Raw genomic sequence first — 15,085 nt, 5'->3', positions numbered from 1 at the left:
GATGGATTGTGGCATTGTCCATGACCAAGATGGACTTAACAGCAGGGTAACGGTTCATGCGAGGTAACTAGCAGAAAATTATGCTGTTAGTTAACTCCAAGTAAGAGGAATCAAAGGAACAGACATACCACCTTCCACTTCAAAAAATGCTCGAAGTCACAAGCCTTAAACGTGTGTTCTGCAACACTCATTGCCACAACTCCGTCATAGCTAATTGCTGGAATCAAGCTGTAGCGTGGCAGATTCGAATCAAGCTGGTAACGTGAAGCCTGATAGCCTCGGGCGGACCTGGAAAAGCTTTGTAGCAAGTCGCGCAAACATATTGCTGACTCATCTGAAATCAGACCAAACGTATCAGATTAAAACTGATACATAAAAACCTTATTATTGAGCTGCACTGACCGGTGAAGACAAGAAACTCAGCCGGAACGTTCTTCATTTTGGCAATCCATCGAAATTTAGCCGCATAGTTCTTGCAGATGTTGACGGTATTCGGCCTTTTTAAGGTGATACAGAGTTTATTGACAAGATTTTGATGGACGGTATTGATCCCAAGGAGTGCACTGCCTTGATCGCACAAGCGTTCTTGGATCTCGTCAAGGAAGAGGCCCGGTTTGTTGCAAACAAGCTCCACCATGTCCTGGCGATCCTCAGCTGTCAATGAAGATACTTGGCCGCGCGATCCATACTGTTCAGGATCGTGTACCACTCGCTGTGTTTCACGGTAAAGCTGGGTCCATCGACTGAAAGACTGCCTTGAGACAGTCACGCCAAGAGCATTGCGGATGAAGGATTGCGAGTGCTTTTGAAGGGACATTCGGACCGTCGCAACCTTTATTGAAGCATCGTATTTTCGGAAAACCATGATGGGGACTGGGGATCAAATTGGATAAAGGTGGCAAGGGCTGGGGGGATGGGGGACACCGGCAAGGGGCAGGGGGCATGGGGAGGACTGGCTGGGTCCAGGAATCGGAGCGGTGTAGTGATGGTGGGAGAGGGACATACCGTGTGACCCTCTGGTAGTGTGGGAAACTACATCGGCTGGGATAGTCCGCGGGCAGAAACACCCGGTCAGGACAAAACCCCAGCCCCTGAGGCAACTTAAATGCATAAATGAGAGAGCGAGATGACCAAGATTTATGGTAAAGACAATATGTAAACACAAAAAACCTCATCCTGGCTAGAACCAACAATGGACACTATCTGACTCCCTCAGGATCGGGTGTGAACAGCCAAAAATCCATGCTCCCACACACATCCTCCAGCTGATTGACATTCTCAGATCTGTCAGAGCAGGGAGTCCTGGATACCTGTCAGTTTTTATTTTTTTCCTCCAGGCCATGAGTGTATGGATTTGCACTAAAAAGGCTGTTTTAGCAATCTCCCAGTTGGCTCTTGCCATCCACCATCTTTGATGCATCATTGTGAGTGAGGCAGGAGGACTTACATGTGATGATATTGATGCATCACAAATTAGACAAGATGTTGATGTTTCATCTGATCCAAAAAAACTGTTGGAATCCTCAGAGGTGAAGGAGCTACATTCATCAAAATTGGGGGGTTTTGGCCTTTGCTCTCAGTCCTAAATCACCAATACTGCATAAGTCCCTCCAGTGGAGGCGCTTTGCGCCCCAAATTTGGCATTTTCCCCAGTTCAATCCAAATCCCAAGGGAGCCAATTCAAAAAAAAAAAAAAAACAACAATGATGATGGCTCAACTGTTTTGGCCAGCATGAGCCTTTTTTCATGCCTTGTATTAACAGTTTAACATTGAGCAGACCGCTGCGCCCACCAACAAAAAAAATGGCAGCATTTCTCCCTTCCCCCACCCCCCCCAAAAAAATACAGGTCCCAATGCACCTGGATTGCTTGGCTCTTTAAGCAATTGGCGCCAAGCAAGAGCCAAGCAATGACCAGCATTCATCGACTCGCTGCCTCCTTTTATACTTTTCCCCTAAACTTCAATTCAAGCCAAACTCTGTTATTTAATTTCCTTTTCCCCTCCCACCTTTGCCCACATCCCCCTCCCCTTTTTCTTCCATTTTCATCTTTCCACATGCAATCAATCACTCGAAAATGGTTACCTGAGGTTCTTTTCAGAACTCTTAAAATCACCCCAAGCCATTTCCCTAGCCCTTCTCCAGGCTCACACCTTTTCCGGCATGCCTCCAAGTCTTCCCGGACGCAATTGATCCCACAAAAATGGGAAATTGAGTTTCTTTTCAGAAGTTTCATCAACCCCCTCCGCGCACCTATCCGACCCGCTCTATAAAATACAACTGCGGCGATCCGCGTGTTCTGGTTGGAGGAGGATGCCACCTTGGCATACCATAAAGGCAACATTTTAGGAAGTGTCTTAAATTAATGGTGAATGAATTTACACCAGCGATCACAGGGCGGCGTAGCCGCCCTTAAACGCTAGTCTTGAGTTTAGGAGGGAGAAAGAAAAATACACATGAATGTGGCAGGAGACAGCCAGGCTTCTGGTCAGTCTATACATACATAGAGAGGGTGACTACACAAAGACCGCACTGTGCAGCAAGCTTAAGCAGCCTCTCTGGAGGCCTTACGGGGACAACACTGTTGTGTAGAGAGACTTATGTGCAAAGTTGGGTTGCAGGGCTGGCAGCATGTCTGAATCACTCAAATCATCTCTTAAAATTAGATTTAAGAAAAATATCACACTCAGCTGACTATCCCAACAGATGGAAACCATTGTCCTGATGCACATTTTGGGTGATCTGTAGCTTTTTTGTACTGTGTAAACCTGATTTTCTAGTGACAAAAGAAAATCCAGTCAAGCTGTTCTTCTTGTTGCCCAATAGTAGTAAGTACTGTATGCTATTGGTTTCTTTATCAGGGGGCTTCAAAGTTGGCAGATCCCCCATCCAGTAGCAGATCCAGAGCTCAAAATCAGAAAGAAAAAAAAAAAACTCCTGATTTGTGTTCTGATCAACTGATCTACTTCCTCACTCCGGCAGTCAGGAAACATCCATTCTGCCGTTGAAGGAAAACCCATTAATATTGCAGCAACTTGCCCAACCCCTGTGGTCACATGCACTGACCACTGCTCATGATACATATTTAAATACATGTGTATGTACCCATTTTCATCCACCCAACCATACCACACCACCTGCATCCATCCGCCCCTCTCAATGCCTGGAACTTGTACTTGCCATTGAGAGCATCACACTCACCTTGATGTTTGGTACAGACAGCGGTGGGCAGATACGTTATCCAGAATTCTGCATTTTGTTGTTCTAGATTCCAATTTTGCACACAACTAAACATTAGGGCTTTGTATTCATAGCATCTTTCATTTGCGCAAAAAAAAATCATGTTTACTGAGTGATTTTCTGCTAATCATCAATTACACAACAAATTTTCAGTTACCTGTAACTTAGCAGAATTTTGGATAATGTATCTGCCCACCGCTGGTACAGACCATTAATTGAGGAGAGTACATACCTGTTGATGGCCAACACTGGTACCAGCAATCAAGAGCTACTCACTCCTCTCAAGTGCCAGCACAACCGGTCATCAAAAGAGGCACCCACCCTTGCTAGACTCTAGTAGGCACAGCCAGTGGTTGAAATGGGTGTTTTGCACTTCTCTTGATGACCAGTTGTGCCAGCCGTGGAGAGGAGTGGGTTGCTCTTGCTGGCTGCTACCTACTAGTGTCGGACATTGATAGGTATTTATATACTCTCCTTGATGAATGGTATATGTACCAACCATCAAGGTGAGTGGCACTGCAAGAAAAAGTCGCGCAACTGCAAGCAGTTGACATTCAAGAGCGCCGGGGAAGGCTGCGGTGCTACTCAAGCCTTTGTTGAGGCTTGTGTTGACCAAGGTTCAATGCACAGGGACTGTGCAACAAAACACTGTTGAGTGCTTGGGTGGAGCTAGAGCCAGGGCTACACAAAAGTTTCTCACACCTCAACTGCTGTCAGTTGCACAACTTTTTCTTGTAGTGTGGGATGCTCACAATGGCCTGTACAGTTCCAACCATTGAGAGTGGTGGATGGTGTATTTCTACCCAATGACCGGTCTGTGCTGGTTATCAAGGGCAGCTGGCTGCTCTCAATTGCCCCACAAGTGCAGTGTGTACACCTCTTGAAGCCCAGTTATGTGGGTCTTTGAAGGGGAAATACATTGCCCCCAATACCCAGAAATACTGGTGATTAATTAGGGGGTACTGTGTTGAGATTGATAAACTGTGTGGGTAGGCCATGGTGGGGATGCAGGGTGTGCTGCCCTTCATGGCTGGTACTTGTGTATTTTTTATTAAGCTACAGATGTCTAAATAAATATGTAGTTTGCAGAGGGAACTTCACACGGGATCTTGGTGAACAAAGAACACCAGGTTGGGGTGACAAGATATGTAGTTTAATTCTTGTGTGAAAAACTCTTGGGCTGTTCTGGGTGCAGATTACAGAAAATCCCAGGAACTGGGTGGGGCGCTCAAAGCTGGGCAAGGATCAGGCCATATTTGGCGGGGTATTTTTTTCCTGCTCCTGGAGGCGGAATCTGCCAACATTGAATTTTGAAACCCCCTATTTAAGGTTGGTTGGAAAAGAAGGAGAAAAGGTACAAGAAATTGGATTTGGGTTCTTTACGCCAGATCATGCAGTTTGATTATGATGGTCAAAAAGTAAATTCTGAATGGACTATGGTGACAGCAAGATTCAGGCCATCAGCCATGTTGAAAAACAAATTAAGGTTTTCTGAGTTTGTGGGGTGAAGGGTTCTGGGTTGGGTTTGGGAAGCCTTCAGCACCAGGAAAAATAAACTGTCACTAGACTACAGGTGACATCAGCCTAAGTCCAATGAGCTACCCACCGGCTGCACAGCTGGCCGCATGGAAATCCCCTGTAGGAAACAAAGGGGCCATTGTAGCCTGGTTGTGGTAGTACCAGAGCAGGAAAAAAGTGAAAGTCATGGTTTCTTGATGTCACCTGATGTCTGATGAAAATTTATTTTTCCTGGTGCTGCAGGTGTCCTTTTAAGAAGCCAACCCGACCTGCTGAGACCCAATTAGACAGCCGGTTTGGGCTTGGGCAGGGTTTTTTTCCATTTGGATTGGCCCATGAACCCGCAGCCTGCCGCAAATCCACACCCACCACCACCAACCCACAACCCAACCCAGACCCAACTACTTGTAAATTGGTTTGGGTGTGGGAAGTGTATTCACACTTTTGCCTCAACCCATTGTTCACATTGGGTTGGGTTTTGGAACCATTTTTCAACTCAAACCCAACCCGTTTACACCCCTAATGTGATCACTAGAGAATATAGACATTCATGATGGTGTAAAAATCACTGTACTGCCACACTTGCATTTTATATTCATTCACCAGGGGGGGATCTGTGGCACTCTCTAGAGAGTGCCAGGCCACATTTTCTTTCTGGAACCATTTCTGATATCAGCCATTCAAGCATGATTCATTTTGGCTCCAATAACTTGATTTTATGTTCAACTGAGGCTGAACTTTGATCCAATCAATGGTAGCCACACTTTTAATTGAGTGGAGGGTAAATCCAATCCATGGTTGGTGCACATTGGGATTCTACACTGACAGGTTTGAATTGGCCATCGAGTAGAGACACCTTACCCTTAATGAATTTACTGTACAGTAATCAAATGGAGACACCCTATAAGGGTCCTTGTTAGGACCCTCACTAAAGTGGAGGAAAAGGGGATTGTGGAGTCTCTGGGCTAAAAAGCCGGTGTAAGAATCAAAAGTGGTTATGAAACCCTTTTTATGAATGGAGAAGGGGATGATGGAGGTGCAAACTCTGCCCTTCTATACTATCAGATAACAAGGCCCACCAAGCTAAGCTTGGCAAGTTTTAATCAAGTGATAGGTCTGGTCTAGTTCCAGATGACAGGTATGTGAAAGATGTGAGGTTTTATGATGATGGAAAAGGGTGAAAGTTGACTTGATGTTTCCGGTGGGGGTTGAACACAGGTCCTTGATAGGGTGATATAAAAAAGTTGAGAAGAGTGTCTCAACTGAGAAGAGTATATGTCTCAGTCAGGAGTTGAACCAGGAACCGGGTAACTCATGACAGGCATGTGATATGTTAATCAAGAGATATGAGAGTTATGAGAGTGAGCTCAGTGATTATTTGCAAAGTAAGGGCTGTTATGAGGTGTTATAAGGTTAATGGTAAAGCTATGGGTGGTATGTAAATAACTGGGGAATACTGAGCTGAAGGAAAAACAACTGGGGGAGAGAGCTCCTTGTATAGAGAAATTTGAGGGAGTTTAGCTACAAGGGGGAACCTGGATGAGGGATTTACACTGGTGGGCTGCGTACAATTGGTGTCAGAAGATACTAAATACAGGCAAAAAGTGGGGTGAGAAATGAAAGATGATGGATGTCATACTAATGCAAGGAGTGCATAAACAAAGTGGGAAAATGTCAAATAAAGGGGTACCTTGTGCAAGGGGTGCATGAAGGATGTCAGACTAATGCAAGTAGTGCAGAAATGGGGCCAGAAGACTGCATGCAGCTGCAAGGGGTGCATAAATGAAGCGGGGACATGTCAAATACAGAAGAAATGGGGTTGGTCCCCTGCATATGCAGTGGAGATAAGTGGGTTGAAAGAGAGTATGTGTTTGGATGGGGCTGAGTAAATTTATACTAGGGAACAGGGGTCTTGAGGGCTGTGACAGGTTGATAACTGGGGCTGGCCGTGTGATGGGTGTCCATGAGGGTGTAACTTCCAATCCAGAGGGGTTCCAGTGATGCTTCCATTGGGTACTAAGTTTAAGATTGGCCGTAGAATCCATTACTGATGTCTGTTTGGCGGTATCTTGAGGCCTAGTACGAGTAAATCTGTAGACAAGAAAAAACTTTTGATTTTTCACTTTTCCGTCTACCACACCGGAGATTCTAGTACCAAGGTTGGGTTTGATTGCTAGCCGGGAGAGAAAGAGTTCTCTTGTAAATCAGGAAAAATAAACTGTCACTAGACTACAGGTAACATCAGCCTAAGTCCACTGAGCTACCCACCATCTGCAAAGTTGGCCAAATGGACAGCCCCCTGTGGGAAACAAAGGGGCCATTTTAGCCTAGTTGTGGTAACACCAGAGCTGTCAAAAAAGTGACAGTCATTGTTGCTTGATTTAACCTGATTTCTGGTGATAATTTATTTTTCCTGGTGGTAAGTACAACATTGATAGTCATGGAAGAGAGAAATGAAGAGAAAAAAGAAAACAGTCAGTATTGCTTACCTAGCTGGGAGAGAACAAGTTCTCTGCCGGTCTGGGGAAGCAAGAGCTGAAGACTAAGTAATCGGACGCGCAAGGGGATAACAGCCCCCGAGGCCTCTTGTGTGAAGCCCTCTACAATAGGGGGGCTTTACACACCCTACACTTGAAAACTTCTGGACGTCCATTGAGTGGAGGGTGTCATCACCTAATGACCATATATATATTACCAGCAATTGAGTGGAGAGACATCCTCAACTAAATGACCACCCTTAAGGGCCATGGAGTTCAGCCTCAGGGATTCTCCACTTTCTGAACAGGTGTACCAGCCATGAAGTGGAGGGATTCTCTAATTGATGACCAGTGTATGCCCACTATCTAGTGGGGAAACCCTCCACTTGATTGCATATCTCTTTTCTTGGAAAATCCCAGTTCAATAGGGGTGTTCAAAGTTGACTGCATAAAATTATAACACCATAAATTCATAAAATTTTAATCTGAAAAAAATGTGTAACACCCAATCACTCAAAAAAGAGCAACAATTCTAAAATGGTACATAAAAAATGATCACTCAAAAGTGTTATGATTTTATGATTTTATGATTTGAAAAAAATATGATTTCAACTTTGAACACCCTTAATGACCATTTCTACATGTTGGTCAGTGAGCCGGGCCTTTCCCAGCTTTACTGACCATTGCTCCGGGAAAGTCCTGACTCAATGGACAGTACATACTGACCATCAAGCTTCTCTTTTCTGAGCTGGGTGGCCAGTATATGCGGGATAACAAGCTCCAAAAGGCTGTCTCAATGACCAGGGTCATTGAGCTAGGGCCTCCCTCCTTTGATGAAGAGTATTTACTTGCCATTAAATTTGAGTTCAGAGTGGCCGCGTATTGATGACAAGGGCATTATGAGGGCCAAGCCCGGCCTCTCCCAGATCAATGACCAGTTTTTGATAGCCATTGAGTTCAAGAAGCCCTATCCCAATGTAGGACTAGTGGTAATGAAACCCTTTTGCTGAATGGTGAAGGGTATGATGGAGGTGCAAACTCTTCCCTTCTGGCTATCAGACAACAAGGGCCACCAAGGTAAGCTTGAATGAAGTGATAGGAGTGGTTGGCTCAAGATGAGTTTGTTTGATTGACAAGTATAAGGCTTTAATTTCCAATATGAGGGTTGTAATAGTGTAAGGGTTACAAGTTGGGGGAACTGTAACTGGTGAGTGATGAACTGAGGAGAAGAGAACTGGGTGGAGGAGGAGCTTCTTTTGTATACAAATGTGATATATTTTACCCTCCCCCTCTGAGGGGGGCGCCTGGGTTAGGGTTTCAGCTAGACTGAAAAGGGGGTATGTGGCATTTTAGCTGGTAGAAGTAGGTACAAATGATGTCATAATATGTACAAATGATGTCATTATATTTCAGGGGTACATAAATGATGTCAGAAGGTTTGAAGTGTTATACAGATGCAGTGAGTGCGTAAATGAAGTCTGAGGCTGCGGACGCAGTGTAAAATGATGTCATAGTATGCAAATAAGGGAATACTTGACACTATGTAATGACGTTAGTCTAATGGGTGGATGTATGTTTGCATCCTGTGATATGTATAAGCGTAATGCCTTGATTCCTTGGACTTGAGGCTGGTGACAGGCTGGTGACTGGGTGTGTTGAACATGTGATAGGTGTTTGGTGGGGTCCAAAGAGGTCTAACCTCCAATCCAGCGGGGATCCAGTGACACCTCCAGTGGGAACTAAGGGTGATATTGGCTGTAGAATCAATTCCTGGGGTCCATTTGGTGTTACCTTGAGGCCTAGTATGGTTAATTATATGTATTAGAAAGAAATTTTGATTTTTCACATTTCTGTATACCACACCAATGACCAGCACATTGTGAGACTCAACCAACAAGAGCTCCTTATATAGACAAATGTGAGGGAAGATAGATACAAGGAAGCCCCTGGATGAGGCATTTTAGCTGCAGGAGAAGTTGAATGAGTGAATGTGGTTGTTTGGAAATGTACATGATGTATCAAAAGTATACAAACCTCTGAATGAGTGACTATGATTGGTCAGAACATGAGGGATTTAATGATGTCACCTGCGGCTTTCAGTTGTGAAAATCCACTAATTTAGAATGTATGTTATGTACTATGCAGTGTCAATATGTATGTGTCCTGTAGCTGGGTTGTGTATGTAAACGTGATGTTGTAATAGGAGGTTAGATGTATATGTAGCCTGCAAGTGTAACCTCTAGTCCTGTAGAGTCCTGTCCTTGTGCCATATTACGTGATTCCTGATGAATAGTACGTAAAGAAAAGAAAATAAAGAATTTTTTATTTTTCTCCTGATAGTGTCACCTTTTAGATTACCACAACTTACTTGTCAGCCCTTGACTACCCACACGGGTGTGCGAGGGGCTAACACCCACTATTAAGTAACCCAAATAGCACAGTCAGCGCGCGCGCTCCAAAGATAAGAGAGCGCATCCAATACAACGTAGATATAGTGACCTGAGTTTAGTCCAATTGATGTTCCCTTTATAGCATAGCTTGAGAAAGCCAGACCTCTCATCCGCGGAATTCATACAAACCGCGGAGGGTTAAACCGTTCATATATAAATCCTAAGGTCCAAGTGTCAAGAAGACCTTTTCCTCCTTAGATTTCCAGATACCAAGCCCACCAAGATTGTAGTCAACTTACTTCATAAGTAGTCTAAAATTGGGGCTTATCTACACCGAGATCCTTAGTTTGTTTTCCACTTCTATCAAACTTCTTCCTTTCCAACCTTGACTCCTATCAGCTCCATCTCTCATCTCCTACATCTTATCCGTACTCCTTGTCAAATCCATTAAGGCCGAGTAAGTAGTTCCTCTTCAGTTCAGCTATCCAATATCTCAGAGAAACTCTTATCCCAGCGGTGTGCCAGACCTGGTAGTATTCGCTCTACCAGCCTCCCGTGCCACGGGACGGTTTTCATCTCTCTATATCATCAACTTTGGTACTTATAAAAGTACCTTTCTATTTGACGGACTACCACAGAAGAGGTACCCGCTGACATTACTGGTAATTTATCTGGGCTTTTCCAAGCTCAAGATTCAGTACATACTGGTAATTGAGCCTAGAAAGTCCAGGCTCAATGACCAGTATTTTGTAGTGTTGATTGAGCGGGGGATTTCCTAGCTTGATGACATAAAACGGTGTACATTGAGTCCAGTTTATATAAGCCACTGGTCAATTTCCACCCTGATATTTGCCCAAACATCAGGGTGGAAATTTCACAAAAAATAACACTTCATAGGGAAACACAGGGATAAAAAGCAGATCCACCTTTCCACCCCACCACCCTAGCTTACTTCTGCCTGGCTTGAAACTTCCTGACATTTTGTTCATTTTGCTCACAACATATGTGTACCACTTCCATCACTCCAATGCCAATGATTTTGATTGGTACCATTACCGCAGTTCCACAATGCATCATCATTATCTTGCTACTGAAGTACCATTTGATAAGAGCAATCAAAACAACTTTGCTTCACAATACACATGGACACAATGGTGGCTGTGATGTAGGAATGCTAACTAAATTTAAAAAAAATGCAAAAAGATTCAGGGAAAAGGTGTGAATATGAGCAATCTACAAGAAAAAATGTGTGACTTATCACCATGAAAAAACTGAGGGGAGTAGGTGGTAGGTGAAATGAAGCTAAATCCAGCCTTAACCCCAGCCATAAACTTATTCAAAAGTGGTAGAAACCCCTGATGATGGCAAAGGGGCCATTGTTATTCAAGGTGAGTGATGTTGGAGTATGGCTGGAATTTCAGCATATTTTACTGAATGTCACCTGAAACCTATTCAAATCAATTTTTTCATGGTGTATATTGCTGTGAATTTATCTTCATGGGCATTTCAGAATTGACTGTTCAACTTGGATTTCTCAGGCCAGCCTTTGAATACTTTCTTCCACTGCTTCCAGGATTACTGAAATATTGATGCACCTGTTGATATCCACCAATCTACCAACAGTGCAAAAAATACAACACATGCATTTGTATATGGCATGTATTGTATTGTATTGTATTGTATAGCATATACATTGTATTTGTATTGTATTTTTTATTCAATATAATTATGGTGTTCAAAGTTGGTTTGCATAATTTTATGCATCCATAAATCATAAAATCATAAAATCTTTTTTGCATGGTATATGACTGTCTGAGGATGTAATAGAAAATTTCCTCACCAAAATATCTTTATGATTTTATGATTTATGCGTGCATAAAATTATGCAAACCAACTTTGAACACCATAAATACAATGTATTTTTTGCATAATGTATTGCCCTGCCCAAATTTAATAAGGGGATTTGGATTCAAAGTTGGCCAATTGCAACTTGCATGCACTTTTTGAAAGTTGGTGTTCAAGGCAGTTCTTGATGACCAACTTGCAAAAATATGTTTAAGAAGGCTTAGGGGGCTTAGTACAATGTGACCGGCATGCAATTTTGCAACTTGGTGTGGTGATTTATATTGGTAAGTGTGCTAGAATGTCCACTTGGCAATAGCACAGGCGGGAATGCACAAACAGCTGAGCTCAGAGTGCATTCAGTGACATAAGCACGGAGGATGATGTCAGAAAAAGCTTACGGAAAGTCGCATGCAGACAGAATGCATGGATTGTATGTTGAGAGGATTGAGGACTGCGGGATTTGGATCAGGTAGCGGACCGGAGCAGACAGGTAGGGCTGGACTGTGGCAGACCAAACAAGGGGGCTGATAGCAGCGGCGCGTCAGCAGGTGAGCCAGGGCAGCTGAAGTGGGTTCCTCTAGTGGGTAGAACTGGGGCGGAGGTGCTAGTGAGAGACCAACTGAAGGGGGCAAGGCAAAGGACGTGGGAGGTCAAGCGTTGGAGAGGAGTGGAGCCTGGGAAAATGATGTACAGAAATTGGGCGGAGATGACAGATTAGTGTGGGAAAGTGTCAGATTGCAGGATCAGGTGGGAAAAAAGATGCACGTGGAGGGAAGGAAGGGGGTAGAGGCTCATGGTTTCTCTTCTCTTTTTCCTTTTCATCGTCTTACTTACTACTCATTATTGTAACTAAAACCTATGTACGTAATAGAGTATTAGAAGAGTTCCATGTGACCCTCATTTTGCTTACTCGATTGATTGCCATTGTGGACTTGTGCTTATGGAGTGCAGAGCTTCTTCACTTGCGGATTATTACGCTATAGATCAGGCTCATTGCGGAGTGCTGAAGGCTAGCAGAAAGTAGCAGTGCGGAGCCAAGACATCAATAATCACTCAGCCCGGACATATATATATATATCTTGAAGAAGGCAGAAGTGTTCATTTCTACACACTTACCAACTGAAGGGATTTCACAGGAAGACCGCAGCACGAATGAAGGAACAGAGATGAGCCTTTGGGCTCAAGAGGGGACAGTGAGGAGGAGAAGCTCACCGGATCGGCGCGGAAAGAATGGAGGAAGAACCGATGATTGATTTCAGGTTTGTAGGCTATGTTTTAAGTAGGCTACAATACAAGGACCAACTTGTGGTTGAGAGAATATTGAATATGAAAGAAGACAATAGAACCTGATGGAAACTCAGGATGAGCAAACAGGTGACATACAACCAATCACTAACAGAGCGCCCGCACCAGAGAACACAGTAGAAGGAAAGCAATACAGCTAATCTAGGCAGGGATCAAAGTCACAAGGCTAGTACGGCAAGATAGCATGACCAAACTAAAAGGAAACACAGGTGGTATGAGCATAAGTAGAGATGATGATGTAGGCAACAAGTAGCTCAGTGAAAAGAAGGCAGAGGGAAGATTTGAAAATCCAACACCAACCTTTATTCTCACATTGGTGTTCAAGAATAAACTTGTACACTGACTTGCAAAAGTGCATGCAAGTTGCACTTGGCCAAATTTGAAACCCCATAATATCTTGTCAATTGGCACAGTCAATACATTTTTTTGGAATGTATGTTTTGTATTGCATTGGTTGTCCAGGACAAATGTAGTACAAATACACCAAGACATTTTGTATTCAAAGATAAATACAATACAATGTATATGCCTATACAATACATGTATTACATTTGTTGCACCATTGAATCTATCCCCCTTTTGCGCAAGAAGCTCAATTATTTTTGCCCCTGGCCACTGCACTTTTCAGTGTGGTGGAGGTCAAGTTGTCAAAATTGTTCTATGTTTATTCATTGGAGTGTAAAAAACAAATTGAAGCCCTTGCAGATCTTATTCAGACCTGATCAAAAGCTCAAATAAATCTATTCCAACGAGAGACTCCAAACTGATTCTGCAGCTGGGCAATGATATCTGCAGATCTCAAACAGATGTCTTCCAATCAGAACTTCTCAAAGCCCCTCAAACAGAGGATCCGGGGTCCCGCGGAGCGGCTTCGCCGCCGATGCAAACCTCTTGAGAATCCGCATGTTGGGGATTAAGGGAGGCTTAGCGGCACCCCCTAATAAAACTTCTTTAATTGCTAAAAAAAGGGCCTGAGAACCCGCACATTCTGATCTTGCAAAGATTATCCCACCCAGCCCCTTCCCGGTGCAAGAATGCCTCCTCGGCCTTCAGTTACCCCTCCCAATGGCCGCCGATGTAATAGGTCATAAAGGGAGAAGACAGTGGCAATTGAGAGGACTCTCCTCCTCTAGATGTGCAGTCGGACCTGCCATCAAAGGGAGTGTTTACTCCATTTGATGGCCAGTCTCCTTGTCAAGCATGTACAAGTGCCAAGGATTCTGCCCGGTGGGAACGAATCATTCTTGGCAAGCATATATGGTATTCAAAATTGTGTATGCCACTGTTTACATAAAATCATAAAGCCCATTTTGGCTGGGAGATGTCAATGTGCATAAAACTCAAAGTGACATCTCCCAGCCAAAATTGCAGTTTATGATTTTATGTAAAAAAATGTTATGCAATTTTGAATACCATAATACCAGCGGTGGGTAGTTACGATATGCTACAATAACCGCCGTTATCTGCGTAGCGTAACGCTTGCCGTTACTGCGCTTAGGGGTTAGCGCTCCTAGTAACAACTAGTTGTAACCCCAGGCCCGTATTGTAATGGGCCTGATTTTTTTGGTACGTTAATTGTGTTACTAGTAGCGTAACACGTTAACCACTGGTTAACGAGATAAAGAGGGGGAAATGGCCCCCTCTGGATCATATGCAGTCCGATATCTGCCCCTCCGTGCGGGCAGATATTGTAACGGATGTTAAATGCCATACATCCTGGGTGTGCAATATTGTAACACACTTCTGTTACGGTTAACGGTAACGGTAATGAGAGAAAAACCGTTACGATATTGGTATGTTACCAATAACCGTACCGTAACTACCCACTGTTGATAATATGTGCAGGCGATTGCCGGGGAGCAACCCCTTGGCAAGGATGTAGACTAGCTGGTGAATTGTTAGGAGCAATATTCCCCCCGGGCCCGGCGAGCCAAGTGAATTACAAGGAGCAATATTCTCCCCGGGCCCGGCGAGCAAAGACACCTTCCGCTGTCCGGCCAGCCAATACACATAGCTGCTGTCCGCCTGGAGCAGCCTTCCTTGGCTAGCAGGTACGGACTGCTCCATGGTGGAATCCTTCCCGATGTGCAGGTGCTCACCAAAGAACACTCATCCTGGTGTAGATAAGGTGTACCCGCTGGCCAAGCTGCAGATTCCATTTATCTTTTTTTACACAGTTGTTGTACTGGTGGAGACTGTTGATGATTTGTCCTTGCAACTGGCTCTCTTTTTGGAAGTAGAGAAGTTTTATTCAATTCCTCCAATTTGGAGTAAGCGGGAGTAAAGTTACTCCTTGCTAATCCTGGGAGTA

This window comes from Puccinia triticina, chromosome 1A, assembly GCF_026914185.1.
Source record: "Puccinia triticina chromosome 1A, complete sequence".
NCBI classification, from domain to species: domain Eukaryota; kingdom Fungi; phylum Basidiomycota; class Pucciniomycetes; order Pucciniales; family Pucciniaceae; genus Puccinia; species Puccinia triticina.
This window is presented reverse-complemented; position numbering follows the sequence as displayed.